Genomic DNA, 24,757 nt, shown 5'->3' on the forward strand with positions numbered 1-24,757 from the left:
CCAAATATTGATAGTATTGATACCAACCTTGGTATTGGTGTATCAATGGAAGCACGATTGGATCTACGCTTTAGTTTGTTTCTCTCCTCTAAGTTCAGAACGTAGCTGCTGTTCATCAGAAAATAGACACGTCTGTGAAAACGCCGCTCTTCTCATGCTGGTACTCTTTGCTCTGTCCTCTCCTCCCTGCAGTCACGTGACTCAGCGGCACTGAGCAGAGCCAGGCAGACTGACGTGAGTAAGTACGAGGAACATGGTGTAGAAGTGCTTTGTGGCTGTAAATGAAAACATTGTAATCAGTGATGTGTGTTTGAAAGAAACTCAGTACTGCACCAACTCATGTAAAGACAAGAAAGAGCACAAAAGAGAAAAACCTTGAACATGAACTGTGAAAAATGTCTGAACACATGATTGTCAAGTCTGTTTTATTTATGTGACACATTTAAGACAGAACTGATGCAAAGTGCTTTTGAGACAGGCACATTTACATTCCAGTTTTCCAAAAAACCCGGAATGTAAATGTACATGAAATACTGAAAGGTTTTTTACTGTGTTACCTGGTTACTGTGGAAAGTAAAACTCTGTGATTTAGTGGTCTTTAAAATGTATTTAGCATGTGTAATTGATGGTGATTAATCTCATAAATCATGACACACTGCTCTCCGCTGCATATGCTTCCTTTATAAGTAAAAAGCATCAGTACTGGCATTGGTATTGGCAATAACGGCCCTCTATTTACTTGGTATCATATCAATATCAAAATTTGCAGTATTGCACAGTAAAGTGCATAAACCTGGCAACTGACCTCATCATTCTCTTATGTCATTTTTTATAGTGCTGGTTTAGTTCATTTTTTAAGGTATTCATTTGTGCACTGCTGTCTTCAGGTCCAGCTACAGGGCATTTTAATCAGGTCTGGGTTTTGACTTGGCCATTGCAACACCTCGATTCTTTTCTTGTAAAGTCATTGTGTTGTAAATTTGCTGCTGTGATTGGAATCATTGTCCTGTTGCACGATCCAAATTTCAGGGCGAACACTTCAAAAGCTTGATCCAGTTGTTTTTTTGCACATATGAGTGGAGTCATCTCTCCACATTGGTAGGGTGCTTTGTCCAAATCGTTGCCTGTTATACATATCTTAAAGTAAAAACAGAGGTTGTTAATAACCAGCAAAGAATGGCTGTCATAACAGAGCTCGTTGCTACATTTGAAGTGTTACCAAGTTTTGTAGAATTCCTACTGTATAGCTTTTTATTTATTTTTCAGCTTAAAATATCACCTGCTTTAACTTAAAGTAGTTGTACGGTGATATTAGTTTTTTACCACTAGATAGCAGTAGAAGCTCTGGTCTCTTATTCAACCCCCCAAAATAACAAATACCTTGGATTTTCTGGATTTGATCCACATAGAAGCTTCAACAAATTAATAAAAATGTTAAAGTTGGCTAGCTACTATTTTAATTTTTCAAGGAAAAGAATGCCGCAGCAGCTATTTACCACCAAAACTCCAGCGACCTCAGTACTGAATGTGTAAACTACTGCTAGTATAGGACAAAACAAAACAAAATCCATCCATCAATCCATTACGGCTTACAAAAACAACATTTTTTCTTTACCTAAAAAATTAATCACAGAGAGGAATTTATGCCAAAACAGAAAGCCTACTTCAACTAATTTGTAACACAGCAGTCAGGTCAATCATTCCTTTTCACTTTAAAGGTCCTCTTTAATTGTGTTGCAGTTGGTTCACACATCATGTTATGACAGTGTTATCTCTGCTAAGCTGCAGCAGGAGTGTCAAACAAAAAGTATGGCTTTGGCACTAAAAAAGAACCTGTGAGGAAAAGAAACCTTAATCAGAGCTACTCATTTAATAACAAATATCATACTTGTTCTGTGGTTTCACCAAAATGAAATTGCACTGAGGATCATCACTGGAAATCATTGGATCTCAACTAGATTTGATAAAGTTTGGTGCATTTGAATAATTTGGCAGCACATAAATGACTATGAAATGGCTTGACGCTAAGTTTCAAGTCAATGTTGAAGAGGCGTTTTTCACAGAAGTTTTTCTGGCATGTGACACTGGGAGTTGGACAGGTGTAATGAATAGTTGGCTGAATGGCTGCATTCAACTTAGTTGCTTTAATTTCAGGCTCCTGAAACTGTACATGCTGTTTCACTGACACGCTGTGATTAATCACTGGGACATTTGAATAGTTTGGGAGCAGTGTCGATGTTGTTAAAACTTATTTTCTATAGTCAGAAATTCATGATTTGTGAAAAAAAGCCTCTATATTATCTTTCTGTCTTTTATCTTGCCAGTCCTTTTTATTAGTAAAAAGAAATATCCTGGTAGTGTGAGTATAGCATCAGTTCATGCAGGCAATACACTCAAGCTCAACCAGCAATCTTGACAAATTGGCAAATCTCAAATAGGGTACAGTATTTAAGCTGCTTCAGCCTGCCCACTATCGCTGCTTATCGGCAAGCCGCATTGCAATCCACCTCCACCCAAGCTCCTCCTTTTCATGCTGTTTCTGTTCTATTTGTTGCCATATCTTCTTTTCTGTGCTAGAGGTGACACCTACTCTCTCCGCTTTTAGGCTTTTCATATTTCCACATGGAAGGCAGGGAGGTCCCAGCACAGAGGCATACTGTGAAATATAAAGTTCTGCAAGTGGAATAAGAATCCTATTTTTCCTAAAGTAGTCCTGACAGAACTGAAGTTTTGATATGTCATCTTTCCACTTATCAAACACTTATCAAACTAAACAGATCACCCGCTGCATGGCAAGGCTGACACAGACAGACAGACACACAACTTACACGCCTGCAGCCGTCATTGGACTTTGGGGAATAAACTAGACCTGCTGGAGACAACCTACACCTGCTGTTTTACTGTTTTATTTGTAAAGCTTTTTATAACTACTCTACAAAGTACAAAAAGTGAGGCTAAGAGAAATGTATTATTATTTATCTATGTGCGAAAAGTGCTTTCCATTAAAGCTATTAATGTGTTACGCCCATCATTCAACTCAGCAGGAGGAAAGTGCTTTGTCCTAACTTCAAATCAGACATATTTCTTCGCTTTCTTCAACACCTGATGGCTGGATTCAGTTTATTCTTGGCAAAAGTTGTCACTGCTGTTACTTTGTATTCAGATCATTCTGGTTACAGCTTATTTTGTCCATTAGTTTTTCAGTTAGTGCTACAGAAGTTTAATACATTTTGTACTACATGGACCCATCAACACACACTGGTGCCCTCCATTGCAGTATTTGGGTGACCATTCTGACAAAATGGGCATTCAGTTTATTATGGATCATTGTAAGTGACCCTATCCTGCTGGTTAAAAGCTCATTAAAATGCTGTTTTAGAAAGATTTCAAATATAAAAATAAAAAAACAAAAAACAAGGGAAGTTGAAAAGTGCTGAGAGACGGACTAATGCAATGTTGAAAATTTGTTGATTTGAACAACAACGACAGCAGAATGCATTAACATCCCGCTGTGATACTGCCATAGCGTTGGTTGGTTTGTTTGGCCTCTGAGTGGGTACCACTTTCCCTTTTGTCTTGGCTTAAGGGTAAAAAGGATCAAAGTATTCAAAAATCTGGCGAAGGCAGGTGCTCACTGAATTACTCTGACAACCTTTTACATGAACAGTCGGTGTGAAACATATGAATACAAGGCTTATAATAACACTAAAATTAGACTTTTTGGTCCTTTATGGTGCCTGAATCTTTAAACAATATATTCCTTACCTAAAGCTTTGAAAATCTTTAGAAAGCATGTGATGGGGGACATTCATTGTGCTCACTGGATGACATTCATTGTGCTACTGTAATAAAATGAGTCATAAGTGCGAGTTCATTCATCTGTAACAAGGTCTGTAGGCATTGTGCTTGACAGTTACTTCATTATCACAACCACAGGTGGCTGTGTTGAACTGATGGACTGACAACCGCTTCAACCAAAACACTTTTAATTTATTCATGATCCCTTTTAAATTTTACATTTAAAAAAAAAACGTACTGGCAGGCTATGTTTTTTCTCCACTCTTCATTTACCTTCAGAAGTGAGGATGGGGTGGAGGCTGACATTTTAGAAAATATCAAAGATGGAAGCTGAAGTCTGGTTTTGTAGAGATTATGTTTTTGGTCTGTCAGGTATAAAAGGCAGTTATACACATTTATAAGTGCAGTTATGCACTTTATAATTACAATTATGAGGTTCAGTAACAAAGTGGATTCGTGGGTCTGTGCACACACATATTATGGATGGACAAGCTTGTGCACAGCATGCACCACGGGCAATGGCTGAGCACAAGATCAGTAGAGGCTGGGGTCTATCACACCATGGTCCCAGGTGCTGGCTGTGCAAAGATGCCCCTGAGACAATCCAGCACATAACAGCTGGGTGCAGGAAGAGAGAGGCAGGGGATAAGTGGAATGCCATAACCAAGTGGCTCGCATATTATACAGGAACATCTGTGCTGACTAAAGCCTGGAAGTCCCGAGGTCAAAACTGAAAAAAACGCCTCCTTGGGTGGTTGAGAATGACCAAGCTAAGATCCTGTGGGACTTCCAGATACAGACAGACAAACTAGTGATGGCTAACCAACCAGACATAGTAGGGATGGATGAGCAGAGAAGGAATGCCATAGTGAGACATATAGCTGTACCAAGTGATAGCAACATCAGAAAAAAGGTACATAAGATGTGGAGGGGTAAGAAAACAGTGTTCCCCATGCTAATCGAAGGACTGGGGCAGTGACCGCAAACTGGGCGAGTTGCTCCAGCAGATCCCAGGAACGGCATCTGAGATCTCCATCCAGAAGACTGTAGTCCTAGGAAATATGGTGCAGGACCCTCAAGCTCCCAGGCCTCTGGTAGAGTACCGAAGCTTGAAGGATAAAGACTGTCCACAGGTCAAGTAGGGATGTTTTAACAGTAACATCAGTAAAAGACAGCGACTATACAATCCAGATCCTACAGTAGAGTGGAAACAATAGTGAGTAGAATGGAAATAATGAGCCATCCCTGGTAGTCCAGTGTAGCCACTGATAATGACAGATGACCTATTACTACTACTACTACTACTACTACAGCTACTGAGCTGAGGATAAAGAGTGTGGCCATGTCAAAGTAATCCTAAAGCACTTGACTATAAAATCAAGGATGCTTATAGAGGAAGCCCCCTGTGGAAAAGTAGGTTAGAAGCCAAAGTCAGGGAAGACCAGAAGGATGTTAGTCAGTTAACTGAGATGCTACTAAGATAGAAATTAACAAACAAGGGTTCACAGCTCTGATCACTTGGCTCAAGAGATATGGAGTGGAATGACTGTCAGACACCTCCTGTATATGGATGACATCAAGCTGTCAGTGCGTAAAATGTATGTCATCATCACAGATCTCAGCGTCATGGTGAGTGATAGCTAAGCTGTACTTGAAGCGAAACCTCAATGTTTGCTGCCTAAATGAACCAAACAGCAAGCAAAAAGAAAAGCAAGTGAAAGACTGATATCTACAGTTTGATGAATTTAAAAAAAAGATGATTTATGGTCTTTTCTAGTGTGCAGACCTACATGTCATTTCAGGAATGCTTATATGGTTTGTTTTGAATAGCATAAATAAAGTACACTACCCAAGCCTCTGCTAGCTCACCCCCATTTAAAGTTTACAAATTTGTTGTGTTTTTACTGGTGAGAGTTGCACCACACGGTTTGCAGTGCCAGTTGCCCTGCCTGCCCCCACCCCACACTGAAAGAAATTCTCTTTGCTGTACTGTTTTCAACAGTCAGATTGGTCTAACCTTACTGTACTAGTAGTTTACATTTCATTGGATCACTTACAAAGTCGTACTGCCTTTCTACACAACTTAATTAGTTCTGATTGGATCTCATCTCTCCAGGACACATTTTTATTCTTTAATGAAAGTATCAGTGCATTTCATCATAGTTTTAGTTTTTGTGCATTAGTTTTTGTTTTTAAAATATAATGATTGTCTTGTTTTTGTCAGGAAAAAAAGGTTGATAAAAACTAAGCAAAAAATATTGGTCAAAGAAATGAACATGGGAATAACTGGTAGGAGGCAGGTTGAAGATATGCAGCAGCTACTGTCAGGGTAAAGCATATGAACATCCTATATGAACAACAAAATCAGCTGTGCCATTAGCCGATGTTGTCTGGCAGTGAGATCAAAGGTCCTCTCTAAAGATGAACTTTTTTCTTATTAAAATTTCCTCCAAATCACACAAACTCCATTGCCTTCATTTAAAAAATCAAGCTCTGTGATGTTAACAATATTTTTCATTTCAAAGAAAATGTAACTTTTGGAAACAAGATGGCTTTCACTCCAGGGAAAGTTCTGCTTTTAGTGAATCGCAGTTGTAGGTTTCAAGTATCCACACCACTTCAGCTCAGAGTGAAGATGAAACATCCAGATAAAGTAACAGGTTTTTGAACTGAGAGGATTTGAAAGCAGTCTTGCTGAGCAGCAGAGAAAGCCTGACACTTCACATCAGTCTGATCAACCGATGACCCCACTTGCCATTAAAACCATTAAAACTGATCAGAGCCAGTTTAACACAAAGCCAGCAGATGTCACTGTAGTTGTGAAAAAAATGGACACTAACTTAAGGGTGTGGAAAGCACCACACACACTCACACACATTACTAAACAGGATCAAAGCTGTTCCTAAATCCTTAAGGTGTATTCCAGATGCGTTAGTCACTCATGTGAGTCAACTTGTATTTGTTCCGTTTACTCCTAAACAGAGTGAGTCACACCAAAGTTGGCAAAGAAAACACATGCAAGTATTTTAGAACAGGAAATGGATGTACAGAAGGGCAGAAATTATGTTTCTTGGACTGTGTGCATCAAGTACTTTCAGCAGCCAAGAGGAAATCATAGTCATTTGTGGAAGTGCTGGGTTTGTGAGGAATGTGTCTGTAAGAAGCACAGACTGCCGTTAATGCAGAGAGCAAAACATCTGAAGTCTGACAAGGCTGAGATGAGAACATAAAATAGCTTTCTGATAGAGAATGCCACAAAAAGATAGTTTTCTTCTTCTTGTTCAAGGATGATTTATTGAAATATAGCAAAAGTTCCAGCTTGCATCCAGTTGCTTCAGTTAAACTTTGGTATGAAACTGTGATCAGAATAAATTGCAGTAATGCATTAGCTTTTATCAATGAAGAAAAGGGCTGAATGTAGCTGAAACATAGCACAAAGTAACAGTGTATCAGTTGTTCAGTCTGTATAATAAGTATTGTTCTTAATATTGATTATTAGGCATCGTTATGCACCATCATCAGTTTAGTCTGAAATGAGGTGTTAAAACATGTGATCTCCACACAGTTAACAATCTTATAATATTGCATAAAACACACAGACAATATCCATAAATCCATGCATGAAAAAGGATCCATGTGAGCTTAATAGCCATCAAATATAATCTTGAAAAGGAATTCCCATATCATGGGAATCCCAGTAATTTCTGTCTCCATTGCTCACTTTTCTAAAGGAGGTAACTAAATGGAACAGACACCATGAATCTAGCAAGTAAGAAAGAAAAACAGGTCTTATCATCTACATCACTATAGAAAAAAATCTTAATACAATAGTGTTTAAAAAAAACAAAGAAGAAGAAAAGAATTCACTTGTGAATATCAATGGATAATAACATAGAAATAAAAGGCAGGATAAAAATCTGGAAAGGATTCAGCTTTAAAAACAAAGGTAAATTTGCTGGGTAATATGTTTCTATGTAATATGTAATGTGTAGCATTTCCGTTATTTCACTCCAAGTAAATTCACAGAAAGACTTTTGAAAAGATAGACATAGAAGCACCGCGACGACCATCCACAACTCTTATACAGGGAAGACAGGGCATTTTTGATTGCTTTTTATTGCTTTTATTTACTCACAGGCACCCTATAATACATAGGACATACCATCCACAAAATTGATTTGAATAAAAGAAGTATTTTTCATTAAAATAATATTGTAGTAGTTAATAATTATACAAGCATGTTATGCTATTTGTACAGCTGTTTCGTAAAGAAAGTAACCGCACTCTTGGTTGGTTATTCACTGTCGTTTTTGAACTCTTCCTCGTCTCAGCTGTTTCACACGTACACTCTGTATTGAGAACTGCGAGGTGCTCGGCATCAGCTCTGTTCGGTTTCTTTATATACAGGAGCGAGACAGGCGGAGGCGGAGGGTCGGTGTGGTGCGGTCCAGTCCAGTGACTCAGCCGAGAGTCAGAGCCGCCGCGGTGGGTCGCGTGCGTCTCCCGGGGCGCGAGGAAACCGTAGTACAGGGCTGGGACGAACAAACAACCGCAAACTTAGAGCGACCTCACAAGGCAACAGAACCGCAAACTCTCCTGATAATGCAAACACAAGATAGTGGCAGGAAAAACGCTTAAAACGAGGCGCAGGGTGACTGGCAACAGGCCAACAAACTGTAACTCATCCATTCACAAGCTTTCTTTATTTGGGTGGGAAAAGTCCCTACACCTCCGGCAGCCATAACTCATGACTCATTTCCTATGGAAGTTGTTAGTTAGCTGTTTATGTAGTCAATGTGATAAAGGCAAAAAAATGGAAGAGTTAAATCTTATTATTAAAGTACAAAAAATGGGAAGGAAAAAAATAACACTTGCAGCAAAAGCAGCTGTTCCCTGGAGTGAAAAACTTGTGTCAAGCCAGCCTCCACTTTGTTTTGCGCTCCTATGTATTCTATTATACGGAGCGTACTATTACGGCAAGAGACGTGTAAACCTAAAAAAAAAAAAAAAAAAAAAAGCTCTCGAAATCTGATTTCAAAATAAAAGCATTTGAAACCTAATTTCAAAATAATAGCCAACGTCGAGTGAATTTAGCTTTCACATTAACAGACACGTTAAGAACATAATAATAAATATCATTTAGTCTTGTTTCCACACTCTAATGTTAGATTCATCTGATTAGACCCTTGTACTCTTGTAGCACCCTGTCACTATCAAAGCCCATCTTCTTGTGCATTTCAAAGTAAAAGCCCTCTGAATTTTCATTTTTGAACTACTCTTTCAATGACTTTAGAATTTTCTTAGAAGGACAATTCATGTTTCCACAGGATAAGTGGAGTTTATATCGACAGTATACACCTTCACAGGGATGCCATGTCAATATCAAGACAGTCTGCCATTTAAAGATGCTGACTTATTGCAGAGTATTGGTGAACAAGATGAGGCCTGTTGTTTGTATTCCTAGAGTATTTAATTTATTTAATAAAATATCAGATTTGGTATTCCTATATCAATATAATATCGCCATGCAACATGCCATGAAACTATGGTGTATCATTTTTTTCCCCAACCCCTAAAATCTAAGATGAATGAAATCAAAGGCTCTCAACTGTAACAGCTGTCATGGTGCACAACGTACTCCTTCATGTTCAAAGTCCTCAGCATAGTCAAGGGTGTGTTGGAAGACCTCAGGCAGCTCAACTCTTTTGTCATGGACTGTGCAAACTAATGTTAAGCTGATTTTCCACTTCCCATCAGAGACTCTTGGCAGCCTTATTCTCACAATATAAACTCAGTGAATAAATGCATCTCACAGCCCTCCCACATTCACAAAAAATCTTACAGTCTTTAAATTTTCATGCTCCTTGGGAAATCAGAGATCATGTCACATCAGAATGAATATAAATGTATAGCAGTGCACTAAGAGGATTGAGGGGGATTGAACCTTGATGCCAGTCCCCCAGTGGATGTCATTATGGCAGCTTCTTCAAAGCCCCAAGCCACTAACTTTGCTTTTCAATCATAGCTGTCCAACATTTAAAGTACTACAGCTACTATAGAATATTTTTTATCTAGTATATTATAAAAAATAAACCTCTATTTTACATATATTCCAGCAGTTTTCTTCAAATGTACCTTTACCTTGAGTTGATGCTCGGAAGTGTGTCTTGGTGAAGGTAAAACGAGTGCTATTCAGTGGACCTTGACTGATGAAAAGTAAACATGGCCTGCAAAATACTATGCTAGCTGTTAGTCATTGTCGCCCCTGTGCGAATATAGGAAGTTTGCCATCCTCTGGATGTGGTGAAAGTGAAAAAGAGCATGTCATTGACTGATTTCTAGTTTGATTCTATTGGCTGCCAGAGGAAAAGGGTTGGAGAAATTCAAGATCTTTGGTAGAGAGGCTTCATCCATCCACCAATGGGACTTTGCTGAACTTCTGACCTTAGTAAATCCACTGCTCTAACAGTCTCTCTTTCTTGCTCCCGCTCTTTCATATACCTAAAAAAAGGTCCTTAAAGTAGATTGGCAACAAGATTGGAAGTAGCTACAGGCAACTGCACTTCCCGATCACATAGTCAAAGTCATACCCAGACGAGTATGTAAACACTACACTACATCAAGATCTAATTGGCTCATGATACAGTGACTCAGTTGCAGTTGCACAAAATTTGTAGCATCAAGTATCAACAAGGCTAGCATTACCACAAGAGCTGATCAAAAGAGTCAGGATTAGCGCCAAGAGAAACCATAATTAAAGACCTTGCAAGCACGTCTCCAAACTCCACAGCCACTTCGGAACAAATTCATTATTTTGTCACTGGGTTATAAAAACCTCATGTATACAGTCATCAGTCAAATCCTGTAATGGACACAAAGAAAAAAACATAGCCCAAAGGTCATACTCAAGGAGAACAATTTAGAGTGCAAGAGACAACAAGAAAAAAATAAAAGGAATATGAGGAAAACATAAGGGATGAGGAGAGAGAATAGCCTGCTACCACACATTTGAAACCGTTGGACTCTACTGTGCATCAGCACAGCAACATTGGCTAATACAATGGCTAATACACAGTGTTGGGAAGGTTACTTTTAAAATGTATTCCACTACAGATTACAGAATACATGCCCTAAAATGTATTTTGTAACGTATTCCGTTACGTTACTCAATGAGAGTAACGTATTCTGAATACTTTGGATTACTTAATATATTATCATGCTTTTTACAGCTACATGAATGTACTATAGCTGTGTGATTTATTACTATTATTGAAGGTTACTCGCCATTTTTGCAGCGATCTCATATTAAAACTATTCCGCGCTTATATAAAACAGGTCCACAGGACCTCTGGCTAATACATCGGGTTCCGTGTCATGCTCGAAAACTAGCTTTACTTTGTTGTCTGGGTCAACTTTGCTAGCGAGTGACAGAGAGAGGCATTGAAAGACTGTTCCAATGGAACTTATTGTTTATGAGGAAAACACGAACACAGTGTACAGTCGAGTCTTAATAGCTTACTTACAACTGGGCTCGTCAGGCACTCTTTGGCTTCAGTGGTTATTATTATATTTACATGCTTCCATCTCCCGTTTCTGGTCGGTGACAACTTTTCCACTCTCCTTTTCTCCCTCCTCGCGCTCACAGACACATAACGGATATGGCAGTCCATTCTCCATGCAGCACGGACTATACTGCCCATGAGGCTACATTCTTTAAGGCTATGACTGTAACACTCTCCCTGTTGCCTTCATATTAAATAATTTTTTTGAATAATAATTTTAAAAAATATTTCTTCACGTCATTAGAGTTGACATGGGCCGCGAGATTGACACACAGGCATTAGAGCCTCTTAATGTGTGTTTTGGGTTGCCACCGGCGTGGAAGAGGGCATAGCCTAACATATGAAACAGGAAAAGACTGTATTCTGAATACCATCTTTTTAAACTGTAACGGAATACAGTTACTCATATTTTGTATTTTAAATATGTAATGCCGGTACATGTATTCCGTTACTCCCCAACACTGCTAACACATTCCCTGTTACTACCTGAACTAGCTGTTAACTACCTCTAGCTCTAGCTGTTCTGGAGGTGGAGACAACTGCCATCTTTTCAGAATTTTGTAGTAGAGTTCTTTAACTGCCACATTTCCCCATATATGGTGTCTCTGGAATAACCATGCTAATTTCTTGGATCTAATAGAGTAGCATACTGAACATGTAATTCGGGTAATTATGCACAGTATTAATTAAACACAAAATGGCACCAAAAATGAAGGTCCACAAACCCTGCAATTCCTGTCTCAGTAAACAGGTGGACTGGATGTACACACATATCACACTCCTCCTGTATCACTGGAGGGGACGCAGGAAGCTCAGCCGCTTTGCCTGCCAAGTGTGCAGACCATTCAGCGTTGAGCAAGCTCACCATTATGTTTTCAGAAAGTATCCATTTTCCCACATGTGCCAAAGCAACAACAAGGTCTCCATGTGGTAGAAGTCCCCCAGATTCCGCTGGTAAGAGTTGGAGTATTTTGGAGCTGAGTCACAGGATGCATTGGGTTAACTTGATGAGCATCTTGTGATTTTGTGCACACACACATACATAGTGAATTGAATATGCATGCATAGTAAAAGTACTCATTACAATGACTCACCACCTTGCAAAGTGTTTTGATGCGAGAACAGCACTGTAGGTCCAGGTGGTGAAAGAAAAACTTCTGCATAGCCGGAGGATGTTCTGTGTAACAAGCACAAATAGAATCCAGCTATTTTAGCCAACAGAGCAATGTTTCTGTTGGTTTAGAAGAATAATTGTCATCTAGTAATCTGTAATCCTACAAAGGTTTTTTTTTCTTCTTTTACTTAGGCCAACTTTATAGACAAAGACAGCTAAGTCTGAGGTGGTTTGGACATGTGCAGAACAAGGAGCCTAGAGCTGCCAGGCAAGAGCAGTTGTAAATGGACTGGTGTACTCTTGTACTTTAACTGAGCACTCAAAGTGCTTTTCACTGCAAGTCACATTCACCCATACACATACAGCTATATTTCTTGCTTTTAAACACTTTCTAACTACTATGCACATGCTCACACTCCAATGGATGCATTAGGGGCAACTTGTGCTTCAGGATTTTGCCCAAGGACACTCTGACATGCAGACTGGAGGATGGACCTTCTAATAAGTAGACCACCCACCTGAGCCACCGACGCGCGCAATACAGGAAGACAAGGAGAATTCACTGATGTAGTGATAGACGACATGCATAACAGATGGTCTGACAGAAGAAGATAGGATGGCAGTGTGTCAAAGAAATCATTACCTATAACAGAAATTTGACCATGTTTAGCCAAATGGTATGAACATCCACTTTGCAGATGCTGGAATACAACAGATCCACCTTCTTTGTTTTTAAAAAATTGTGTTATTCTGCAGATTTTCAATCAATAGGATCTTAAAATCAATAGGTTTTAGAAAAACCCTTTACAACACAACCTAACAGTTTAAAAATCTGTACTTAAAATAACTGTTCCAATCACCCTGTGGCTTTCACTGGGACTGGGCGCTGGCAATAGCCAGTAAGGATTCTGGGTTTTGGCTTGCTCCTTATTCCTTAAGTTGGAAAGTGGTAGAGAGCAAGTGAGCAGCAGGGTTCCTTGCAGAGAGTGAGGAAGGTAAGTAACTGGAAAAACTTCACAGAAACAAAACTCAGCCTGAACTAGTCACCACTTTGATAGCTATAACAATCTGGCAGCAAGCGGGCGATGAGTTGGTCCTTTGATGTGCAGGAGGTTGATGAGTGGATGAGAAGCAGGTGTGTCTGCCAGAATCCAGCCAGGTCTGTTTTGAGGACCTTCAGAGGGTCCTGACAGGCTGGTACGCCCTCCTATATACTCATACCCGGTGGGAGAACAAGTGGGAGAGAAAGACAAGAAGAAGAAAGAAGGTAGGGGACACTGGAATGTGAGGAATCATAACCCATACAATTTGAAATGGTCAGGAAATGTTACATTGAGCACCATGATAAGATGACAGTCTTATTTAAAAAACTGCAGGGTTTACATATATTTTAGGCCATTTTGGTCTTTAGTTTCACCTTGGTTCCCTTAACAAGAGTCCACTGTGTTTCTTTTTTTTTTTTTTACAGGTCTTCTTTGGTTCTTGGTTTGAGTTCAGAGTCACCACCTCTAACCTCCTGGATTTCGCTTTGATAATGTTGGATGCCTCTAGCTATGTCTTAGCCATTTGTTAGCTAAAACCTTCACTGAGATACACAAACACTTCAAAATTTGTGAGCTACATGTATATTTATGGATTTCTGAGATTGCTCAAGGACCGATTGATGGATGGATGGATAAGATGACTGCTGGTGCAAAATCCAAAATCATTTCTGGTTTTCAGTACTCTTTCCTGCCACACTGTATTCTGCAGAATGTATCACACTTTTTTTAAAAGGTATTTGCAGTTGTACTTTTTATTAACTTCCAACACTTTTACGCTGTGCAGAGGTATAAGCACAGTTTGACCATCTTGATATATTTGTTATGAAAGCAGTCCTGTGTTTTCACTTCCAGAGGCTCATCACCAGGAACTGCAAAGATGGTTCTTAGATTTGTCATCCTGCAATGTGGCAGACAATATATTACTGCTGTCACTCATCAAGCTACTGCAAAAGTACACGGCACATTTTTGTGGAATGCTTTTTCCTGTTGTAAATTATTAACCATTATAACATGAATCAGTGGGTGTTGACCTCGGGACTGATTCATACTTTTAAAATGTGCAGGGGGAAAATATTTATCTGCTCGTTCAGTAACACTGCTGGTTGGAGGTGATTTTTCTCATTAAACTGTGTTAGCTGCACAGGCTAATCTCAATATTAATTCATTAATAGGTTGATTTTAGGATTGAAATGGAGAGCAATTACATAACTAAAACTGGCATTCTTGAATAGTAATTAATCAATTAGCCTTAATATTAATGCCAGTAAATTGTCGTGGGTTTGATGCATGACATGAAAAACCTGATTTGTTTTCACAGCAGTTTGACTCAGTGTCAATACTGCCCGTCCGTAAATAAATGTAAATGAACTGATATTTCAACTATGTCAAAAGGAATTACAAGGATATGCACTGTCCATTTAATCTCAGCTGTGGCGAATATAACTGGATCTATAATAAAAAATCTGTGTGTGCACAGTTAGTGTTTGAATTGAATACCAGCACTCAATGCTACTTATCTGAACTGAAACCTGTATTTTTTTCACCTGCTAACATTGATACTATTTACTTATTATTTGCACTATATGTTGCCGATATTTGAGTTTGATCCTTTGCTGTGATGAACCTAAGTAAAATGGAAGGAGCCACATGGTGGCAGTGTCCACAAATACTGTCAGCTTGTCTCCAGTGTCCACATGAGAACAACTCTTGCTTGTGGCTTCCCTGTTTACAAGGTGATTGCACCTCCAGCTAACAAGCTGTGTCTGCTGTGACAAAATTTCACTTTAAAATCTCTGCAAAATGCAGATGGCAACCCAACTGGCACCTGGCCAGTTTTCCAGAAATCTTGAAATTCCTTCCGCTGTTATGCTTGAGTCACCGTGACTCTTCTGACAATCATCAATCAGCAGAGAGGTCACTTGAACAGCTATTTAATGGTTCACGTTGCTAATTTGAAACAGTGGTTAAATCCTCCCACAGCGGTGGCTTTTAGTCATTTTTTATCGCATTTTGTTGCCAAGAATATCTGGAACATTAAACAAAATAAACTGAGGGAAAGATCAGCAGCCTGAATATGAGTGATAACGGCGATGAGTAATGATGACTTGATTGTAAAGCAGATGCAATAATAAAATGTATAAAAAAATATTTTGTTAACGGCAGGAAGAAAAGCATCAGTGTTCTGTTTGTTTAAGTCATAAAGCAACGCTCTCGTAGACAGGTGCTCCGCTACCTGGGCAGCAAGGGAAACTCCACAGTTCCAACGGATGGGAATAAGAGACTCCTCTTTATCTGCTCTGTTGACATAACCTAATCCAGTTCTTCTGTCTTGTCAAAATTCTGGCATTGCTTCGAACAGAACGGGTTTTTTTTAATATAGAGAGAAGTCATTGTGTTTTTTTTAAGTATGACAAATACGTGTGTATGTGAAATAGTCCACATGCTTGTGTGTAACAACCAGAAACAGGAGAAACAGCTGAAGTTGGGATTGAGTTACTTCCTGTAAAAACAGACCACAATGTTTGGTCATCTGAAGTGCCTCCAAAAGTCATCAGATTATCTGGCTTTGCCAGATAGTACGGTGCTTTCCACCTACTAATGCAGTATAAGTCACTGGCCCTTGACTAACCAGAAGCACTACAGCGATGCCTCTGTGCCGCCTGCAGGCTCCACATGACAGATGTTGTTTAGAAGTTGACCAGCCGGCTCCCAGCTATGACCTGCTGTTGTCCTGGTGCAGAATGACGCAGGTATTGCACAACATTTTCCTTGGTTATGACTGTGTGACATCACCAGCTCCTATTAATCCTCACTTTCCCAGTTGCCCTGACGCATGACACGCACTCGAACGATTGCACTGTTATGTGTAAACACCACAAACAACTCAAAGAGTGCATGCATACACACACGGACCTTCGCTGCCTCAGGTCCTGCTGTATCTACAGAGGCACCTGTCGTACATGACGTCACGTGTGAGTCAGGTGAATGCATCCATGCATGCATATGGGTGTGAGTACAGGCTCCTACTGGCTGTGGGATGTTTGCATAATCAGCACAGCAGCACACCTTGGTCACAAGGTAAACTTTCCACTGTGTCAGAAAAAAAGACACTTTTTCACACTTGAGTAGTCCGAGAATGGCCTACTTTCAGAGAAAGGAGGTAAAAAGGAGGTAAAAGGTCACAAAGAGAGCTGGGAGGGTCTGACTGTACATGCTCTTTGCATATGCAGTGAGTAAAGGACTTATTGTTACTTTAAGAGAACTTTAAGAGTCTTTTTCACTGTATTACAGCAGTAGTTAGTAGTTAGTAGTTACAGCAGATCTCTGATGATCTCTCCTGGACTGCAAATACCACTGCGGTGGTAAAAAAGGCCCAGCAGCGTCTCCACTTTCTGAGAGTGCTCAGGAGGAACAACCTGGAGGAGAGGCTGCTGGTGACATTCTACAGAGCCACCATAGAGAGCATCCTAACGTACGGCATAACAACATGGTATGCAGGGTGCTCAGCTGCAGACAGGAAAGTACTGCAGAGGGTCATCAACACAGCCCAGAAGATCACTGGCTGCTCTCTGCCCAGCCTGGAGGTCATTGCAAACTCTCGGTACCTCAGCAGAGCTGGCAATATCATCAAGGACCATTCTCACCCCAGCAATCAACTGTTTGAACTATTACCGTCAGGCCGACGATACAGGTCACATAAAACCAGGACAAACAGATTCAGGGATAGCTTCTTTCCCAGAGCTATCACCGTTGTAAATAAGCACAAAAACAATTGAACCTGCTTAGCCATACCATACTGTCACTGTCATTATATTATGCTGCTATTCATACTGTCATACTGTCATTATATTAATGCTGCTATCCTCTAAATATCATACTTACTTTTGTTTGAGTACTTACGTTTGTTTTATTGTACCTTTTATATTTTACATTTATATTTATTATTGCATTTTGCACCAAGGGAGTGGCACTCCAATTTCGTTGTACCCTGTACAATGACAATAAAGGCTATTCTATTCTAGTTCTTAAACTGTGACTCTCCAGCTGGAGTATCATAGGACGAAAGGCAGGGAGACTGATCTATTGCTTGGCTAATATAGAGGGGCAGGCAAATATTCACACTCACATTTACACCTATGGCCAATTTAGCAAACTAACATTCATGTCTTTGGATCATTGGAAGCCAGAGTACCTGGACAGACATGCAAACTCCATACATAAAGACACTAGCCAGCTGGTGGATTAGCACCCAGGATTTTCTCACTTTGAGGCAGTGCTAACCACTGCGCCACTGTGCTGGGAACCATTTATATCAATAGACCAATAATATTGTGTCCATAATTCTTTCCACCGTATATTTGGACCAATGCTCTGACATGGTTGTGACACATTACAGTAAGCTGGGATCATGGAATCACTGCCTTCTCTTAGGATGCAGCAAACTGATCCCACTACTTAGCTTGGCTTATTAGCTGGCTAATATTTGAGTGAGTCCCATTCGATACTAAGCCTAAAACCAGATAAATCCATCATTTCATGCTGAAAATCTACAAGTTAGTTGTTTGTAATAAAAATTTCCTCAAGGGAATACATTTATTTGCTTTCTTGCTGAGATTTAGATGTAGTCTATAGAAACATGTAGTTAGCATAGCTTTTGTCTATGGAACCAACTTACCTAGTGACTGCCAGCGTAGGCTCCAGCACCCCAAAGACCCTGAATTGAAGAAAATGGAAGGAACTTTAATTATGTACTAATTGACATAAGTAAAGTAAACTTATCAACTGTTTTCTCTCTGTTTCTAGTACTTGTACTAAGCTACAAATGTTAATAGTTGGTTGCAGCCATACTTTAAGGACAGAAACGTAAAGTGGAACATTTCATGCTTGGTTAGGATCCTATTACTTCCCATCACCTTTTCATACCCACGATTAACCTTTAAAGTAATTAAATTTAAAATAATTACAATATGAAAGAATTAACTATAAAACCAAAAATCTGTATTAGGAGGAACACAGAGGTAGTGATTGCATAAAACATTTGCAGTTCACCTCCCATGAAATCGTGTTAATTTTAGAATTTTTTTGTGTGTGTGTTCATTTCCAGTTGCTGTTTAGCTAGAATTATGCAACAAAACTACTTGGTTAGATTTAGAAAAATCTCATCTCCTCTCAGGATATTATGGGTAATTTTGGGAGAAGCCAAGGTAGCAGAGTTACACGCAAAGTATTTTATACCTGCGCTGCCTTGACACACTGGCTATGTGATTACTGAATACTGTCAGCTAATTGTCCTGCTTGAAAATAGCAACTACATTTAAATTTGATGCGAGGAAGTCCGGAACAAGCATCCATATATGACAAGTTTTGAGTAAAACCTGTCTGACAAGTGCCACAACCAACACCTTCGGATGCCTTGTGTACAACTGGAAGATGTTAGCATTTTTGGCCAAATGAGCGTTTGATGTCCTGAGATAAAGAATGGGATGTTTCACAGTGTTGACCACATGATAGAAGGCAAACTTTACCCACCAACAACAAGCTCCCCTCTGCTTGCCACAATGAGCAGTGCATTGCAAGTGCCACGTCAACACGGTGTCATGGTGTCTATTTTAGACTGTAGGAGGACTTGTGAAAGGGTAGCCAGCACATTAAAATGTAACGCCAAGTGGTCCTGCCCAAGAATCAGTTTGTGGCAGCTAAATATCAAACTACAGGCACACAATGCAAATTGCTTTAGGGTTTTTCTTTGAACGTCAAACAAATCATAGAACAGTGACGTATTGGCCGAGCATGTTAATGTTAAAATGATTCCTGGATGCCGCACCAGCTGTGATCCGGACTCTTTTTAGCTAGTATTTATAGTGAGTCAAGTAAAGTAAACTTGAGACAGGAAATAGAAATCAACACACTTTACATGAATACACATCATTTCCTTTGCAAATACTGCAAATCATGCTTTTTTCTATTTCTGTATGTAGACTTACTTGGGTTTGACTTTACTTTACTTTTGGCTTTACTTTCTTGAGCTATAAATGAATGTTCAATTAGAAAATTAAAACAAGGAATAAATAGGTATATTTAAAAATAAATAATAAACTCATGGAACTTTTTTTAAATCAACTATTTAAAAAAGAATTACTGAAGCTCTAATAAGGTGATTTTTTTAGTGCTAGCTGCAAAATGAGCATGAAGTTTAAAATTAAACTATTCTGTTTGCCAAATGCTAATTTTCTCAATGAGAATTTTAAAAAACTTTGGATGCCAGCTATCGTGTTACCTTGTGAGTGGCACTGCTGGGTGGTGCTTTCGCAAAAATATTGCTAATGTTCTGACAGAAATTGCTGGCTCTGACCTTAATGTGCTAAAATGAAACTGAAGGGATGATTTATTTCTAGTATCCTAAAGTCTGAAGTCAAGGATATACACTTTAAATTCTAATGATGGTAAATGAGAGCACTTGTCACACCCCTTTTCATAAAGCCTCTTTTAACTTAATGGTCATTTCATGCAAAGTGGTATCATCCTAAGGAGAATTTTTTTGGTTTTACTTGAAGAGGTTTTGATAAATCCACCTTTGTCAGTTGTGCTGCTTTCTCGATGGGATTTTGCTTGTTGTATTGAAAAGACTGAATAATTTGATTGAAAAGATTGGATCTTCTCCAAAACAATATCCTGCTTACTCTGGTTATTCTATAGACCTCCCTGTGATTAGTTTTAACATTATTAGCTGAATAAGTATTTACTCTTAAAAAGCATCAACACCAAAGAAATGTCCACCCATCTGTTTTCAGTGTCTAGTCCTGTCACATGATGTTGAATAGCCTGGATGTTCCTCTTGAACATAGCTGGTCATCATCTTTGATATTCATTCTTGACTTTCTAGCAAGGGGAAGTTTGTGTACAAGAAATATTATTATTTTTTTTCAATTAGAAATAAATGGCATAAGCAAAACATTTGTGGAAAAGAAGACTACGAAATGAATGAAAAGCTTTCTTCAGAGTGAGAATTGAATAAATGACTTTTATCTCGGAATTTGTTTTCCCAATTGCAGTAATATGTAAGGACTCTGACAGGAACACTACCATCTATGAAAACTGTTCCTATATCTATGTATGTATGCATGTGCCATGTGTGGTGCACTTTTTTGCTATTGTAGCACATCTGGGTTTGATTGTGGCGATAGTAGTCTAATGTTTCAACCATGTTTGCTGGGTGTGGTTTTCAAACAGTGTGCTGAGGCTCAATGGTGTCCTTTGAGACAAGTAAAAGTGTCCCTAAAAATTCAAAAGTGTTCTGTATGAACTTTCAACCAACTATATCAATACTTTGTATGAACTCCTTTCTTCTAAAATAAGTAAATAAATAAATTCTTTAAAAAATGTAGTCAAAGGTAAGCCCAGTCTATGAATGCACTTGCTGGTGGTAATAAAAAAAACTATCATTTATAACTGTAAGGAGGCTAAAAAGGGGGGAAATGGACCACTTTTCGACCACAACTATCCATCACTAGCGACCAAACGAAAAGAGCAAATGTGTTGCGAAAGGTACTTGTCTTTTGGCTTTGCCTTCATCATACACATCAACAGTCCTCAATCTGGGGGCGTAATCTGTCGGGAGAAGCTGACTAACATGGTGCCACAAGCTAAGGAGGAACTAGAAAACCAAATGTCTTTTCTTAAAGAAACTTTGCCTATTTCGAAAGAGCACTGGATCTAAACCAGAGCCAGCAAGACCATGTTGGCCAAAGTGCCACGTTTCATGCTAGATGAGTGGTGATGCTAGCTTAAAAACATATTCCAGTTGTCATGCTTGGGCTTGGTGACCCCTTGAAAAAACACTGACAATGAAGCTACTCTGTGCAGATAAAAACCCAGGTATGGCATGAAATGTTCTTTCCTTTGATGTGATTTGCCACAAAAAAGTCAAAACTACTGGTCTAGTGGATCATTCAGAATCACATAACAGTGGTTCTAGAAGGGCATGTTAATGCGTGTTATATTTAAATGGTGTGAATAACAAAATAAAATTCTAGGCAATGACAGTCTTACAATCTTAGAAAATAAAACCTAAACTGTTCAGTTGAGACAGTGATGTGAAACAAATAATTGAATTCCCCTTATCCTGTTGATAATAATCCTCCACACTCCAGCAGTTAATTGTTTTAATAAGAGTTGAACTGCAGTTGACTTGCCCAGGAGACCCTAATGGTGGACCTGTTGTTAGCCTGGACGATGCAACAGAGGCCCATCTGTTCTGCTTCTGAATGATCATAAGGCCAGACTGAAGCATCTAAATATAGAAGGGCCAAATTAAATTCAAATGACTCAGATGCTTGATGACTGAGACGAGTGACTTATTCCTCCTCAGTGCCCTGCTTCAGTCAGTCGGTGCACTGCCTGCCTTTGAGCATACATGCAAGCCCGGAGTCACTTATTCCACTCTGGGTCACTTCTCAAACCTTCAAGTGTTAGAGGAAGGAGGTTGGTGGTATGGGATGGCGGGGGTTGTGGGGGAGTGAAAGGAAGACGGGTGGAGGGAGGGACGACAGAAAGGCTAAATCAGTTGGCCGAGGAGAGGAAGCTCTGTCATATCCAGGAGGAAGTGTGAGTCAGTCGTTGTACATTCTTCAAGGCTGATTCAGCGCTGTACAGGAAGTGGGAAATGCTTACTGCTGGGCTTTAACACCAGGAGGGAAAGAACCTCGTCTGGAGCGGTGTAACTGTAAAAATTGTCCCCAGTAAAAAAAAAAAAAGAAAAAAGGAAAAAATTGAGAACACACACGTGTAATATTTTGTGCACGGAAATGACTCACTCATTGCTTACAAGATCGAAGGAGGTGGCTGCCACTCAAAATAGATTTAACACAGACAACAGAAAGGAGAAGAAAGACTGTATCAAGAGGGAGAGCGGCAAAGAGCTGTCAGAGAATAGGAGGGCAAAGGGTAGCGCTCTGGGTCTTCCTCTTTTTCTTTGCTCCCCAGAAATCTCCCCTTCCCTCTCCCATCACTTCTCAGATTTCACAGTTCCCGCTATAGCAATTTAACTCCTTCTGTTCCAGTAAAAAAAGCCTTCAGTTTCAGCTACATCCCAGTGCTGTAAGTCACTCAGAAGGAGGAAGTGAAGGTCTGGCAAAGAGAAGGGCTGAAAGCTTGCTTAATTGTGTCACTAATACGTCAGTCTACGTTTGTTCCAATCGAGTTTGAACTTTGGTGTCACTCAGCTGAGGTTTTCCAGGTTGTGACCTATATTTCAGTTCAAAGCCAAGGTTGATGACATCATGGTGGCCATGTGGGTGGCGGTGGTGGTGAAGGGGAAAGAGGTAGTTGTTTATAGGATGTCTTCCCCCATTTATACACCCATGGACAGTCTGTCCCACCCAGACTCTCATGGTCACTGCCCCCGTCCTCGTGATAAAACGCTAGCTTATCATCAGTTTCCATTCAGCTTCTTAGTCCTTATGTAACGTCAACCCAGGGAGGAAGTGCTGTCCGCTGTGAATGAAGAATGTATCTGTGTGTGTGTTTGTGCTGAAAGAGCAAGACGACGCGTGGAGTGGAACGAGTTTCCACATGACAGAAAAGCCTCCAAACATGTATGACAGTGGAAAAAGTGTGCTCAGTTGATTAGTGCACAGACACACACACACACACACACACACACACACACACACACACACACACACACAGCTCAAATGGTTCCCAAACTCTCTCACACTTCTTACAAACACATACACACACACATCACTCTCACACTGTGTCTCTGTCTCACACAAAACCATGTTGTATTGTACGGGTTGTTGCTAGGAGACAAATTCCAAACCTCTTGAAACAGAGGGACTTACTCCTCATTTCTAAGCCGGTATGTCGGGAGAGAAAAGGGAGAGTGAAGGAAAGGGGCAAAGAGGGATGGGGATGAGGAATGGGGGCTCTAAGAGACAAGAAAGCAAGTCTCCCAAGCACAAAAGCTTTCGCTCTCAGCAGGAAGAAGTCCACAGACTCATCAGTCTCTTGCTTTGACATCAACTCTGCTTCTCAAAAGATCCTACAGGGAATGGCGATACGCATCCACAGTATCGCTGGTGCAAAATGGCTCTGCAGCACTCTTCTTCACCTTTGCGAAATGAAACTATTTTTATGGAGGAACATGAGAGTGACAGCTGCGGCCAAAAAGACTTTTAGGATTCATAGAAGAAAATGTAATTGGGGTCTGATGTATTTTGGAATCGATGTCTCAGGATAGAACTCAAATCTAAACCATTGTATTAAATCCCACCATCCGTTTGTATAGCTATAGCTTTACTAAGGTTCATATACTAGTTGAGAGGAAAAAGCCATAATTTCAAAACTGTATAAATGCCAGATATTCATTCATGTTTCTGGGTGAAACAATTTTATTTTTGCTTAGCTTAAAATACAAGTATAAATACAAGAATATTTTTAAAGAATGTTATTTTAAGAAATATGTGGAGTATCCTCATTCTCATATTTTCTGAAGCAGACTGTGTGGGGTGTGAATAGTGGACCCAAATGCAGACACAATGAAACCTGGAACGTAACTTGAATTAACAAAAGGCGAGCCGTTTAATAAAGCTGATGAAAAGGCACAAATAAAGGGCAAGGCAAAATGATGCAAAACTAAACATTAACCAAAACTGGGTAAACTAAAATAGAACATGAAAAACCCTGACATGACCATGAACAAACCTGGAAACATGGCATTAAACAACAGATGACCAGACAATGAATAAAGGAAGAAAGAGAATTTAAATACACAGAAGGGTTATGAGGGAAAGGAAAACACACGGGGAACACAGCTAACACAAATTAACATGATGCCATAGGGGCAAGGAAGGAAAGGAAACACGAGACTATCAAAATAAAACAGGAAACAATGAGAAGAAGACTGTGGCAATACGACATGAAAAACGCAGACATGAAACACATAACAGACTGGGGAGACTGAATGATACACAAGGGGAGGAACATGGAACAAGGCACAGACATAACTAAAAATCATACATCAAACAGAAAATGACACATAAACAAGGGAGCATGGATATTTTTCTTCATGCAGACACGACGATCCAATCAAACATAACTATGCAAACAGTAAATTATGCTATTTTAATGTGCCAGGGAGAAATCCCTCTTCCACTTAGCGCTACTTGTCCAGCTGTGCTGCAAAGCAGGAGCACAAAATGTTGTCATATTTAAAAAAAGAAAAAGTAAATATTCCATTA

At 39.6% G+C, this 24,757-nt stretch overlaps 2 long non-coding RNA genes across 22 annotated transcripts in view; one reads left to right on the plus strand and one right to left on the minus strand.

Annotated features, from left to right (window-relative positions):
* Positions 1-7,072: 7,072 nt before the first annotated feature.
* LOC102076187 (uncharacterized) overlaps positions 7,073-24,757 on the minus strand; it is a 56,959-nt gene continuing 39,274 nt past the window's right edge. For 3 of the 18 annotated variants that reach the window (XR_003216652.1, XR_003216654.1, XR_003216653.1), the window contains 3 exons: positions 18,193-18,231; positions 12,455-12,537; positions 7,073-8,330 (listed from right to left, as the gene is read on the minus strand). This is a non-coding gene — a long non-coding RNA (uncharacterized LOC102076187). Of the gene's footprint in view, positions 8,395-10,560; positions 10,661-12,225; positions 12,338-12,454; positions 12,538-12,992; positions 13,545-18,192; positions 18,232-24,757 lie in introns of those variants that run through there. The other 15 variants (XR_003216660.1, XR_003216658.1, XR_003216659.1 and 12 more) reach the window with 15 other exon arrangements.
* On the plus strand, positions 13,115-14,993 carry LOC106096480 (uncharacterized). 4 transcript variants are annotated; one of them, XR_003216673.1, is made up of 3 exons: positions 13,115-13,469; positions 13,550-13,741; positions 13,943-14,993. It is a non-coding gene; the product is annotated as an uncharacterized LOC106096480 (long non-coding RNA). The 4 variants fall into 4 exon arrangements; XR_003216672.1 differs by having other exon boundaries at positions 13,145-13,469; positions 13,584-13,741; XR_002058827.2 differs by having other exon boundaries at positions 13,177-13,741; positions 13,943-14,250; positions 14,370-14,993.

The sequence above is a fragment of the Oreochromis niloticus genome, linkage group LG16 (genome assembly GCF_001858045.2).
Source record: "Oreochromis niloticus isolate F11D_XX linkage group LG16, O_niloticus_UMD_NMBU, whole genome shotgun sequence".
Taxonomy (NCBI): Eukaryota; Metazoa; Chordata; class Actinopteri; order Cichliformes; family Cichlidae; genus Oreochromis; species Oreochromis niloticus.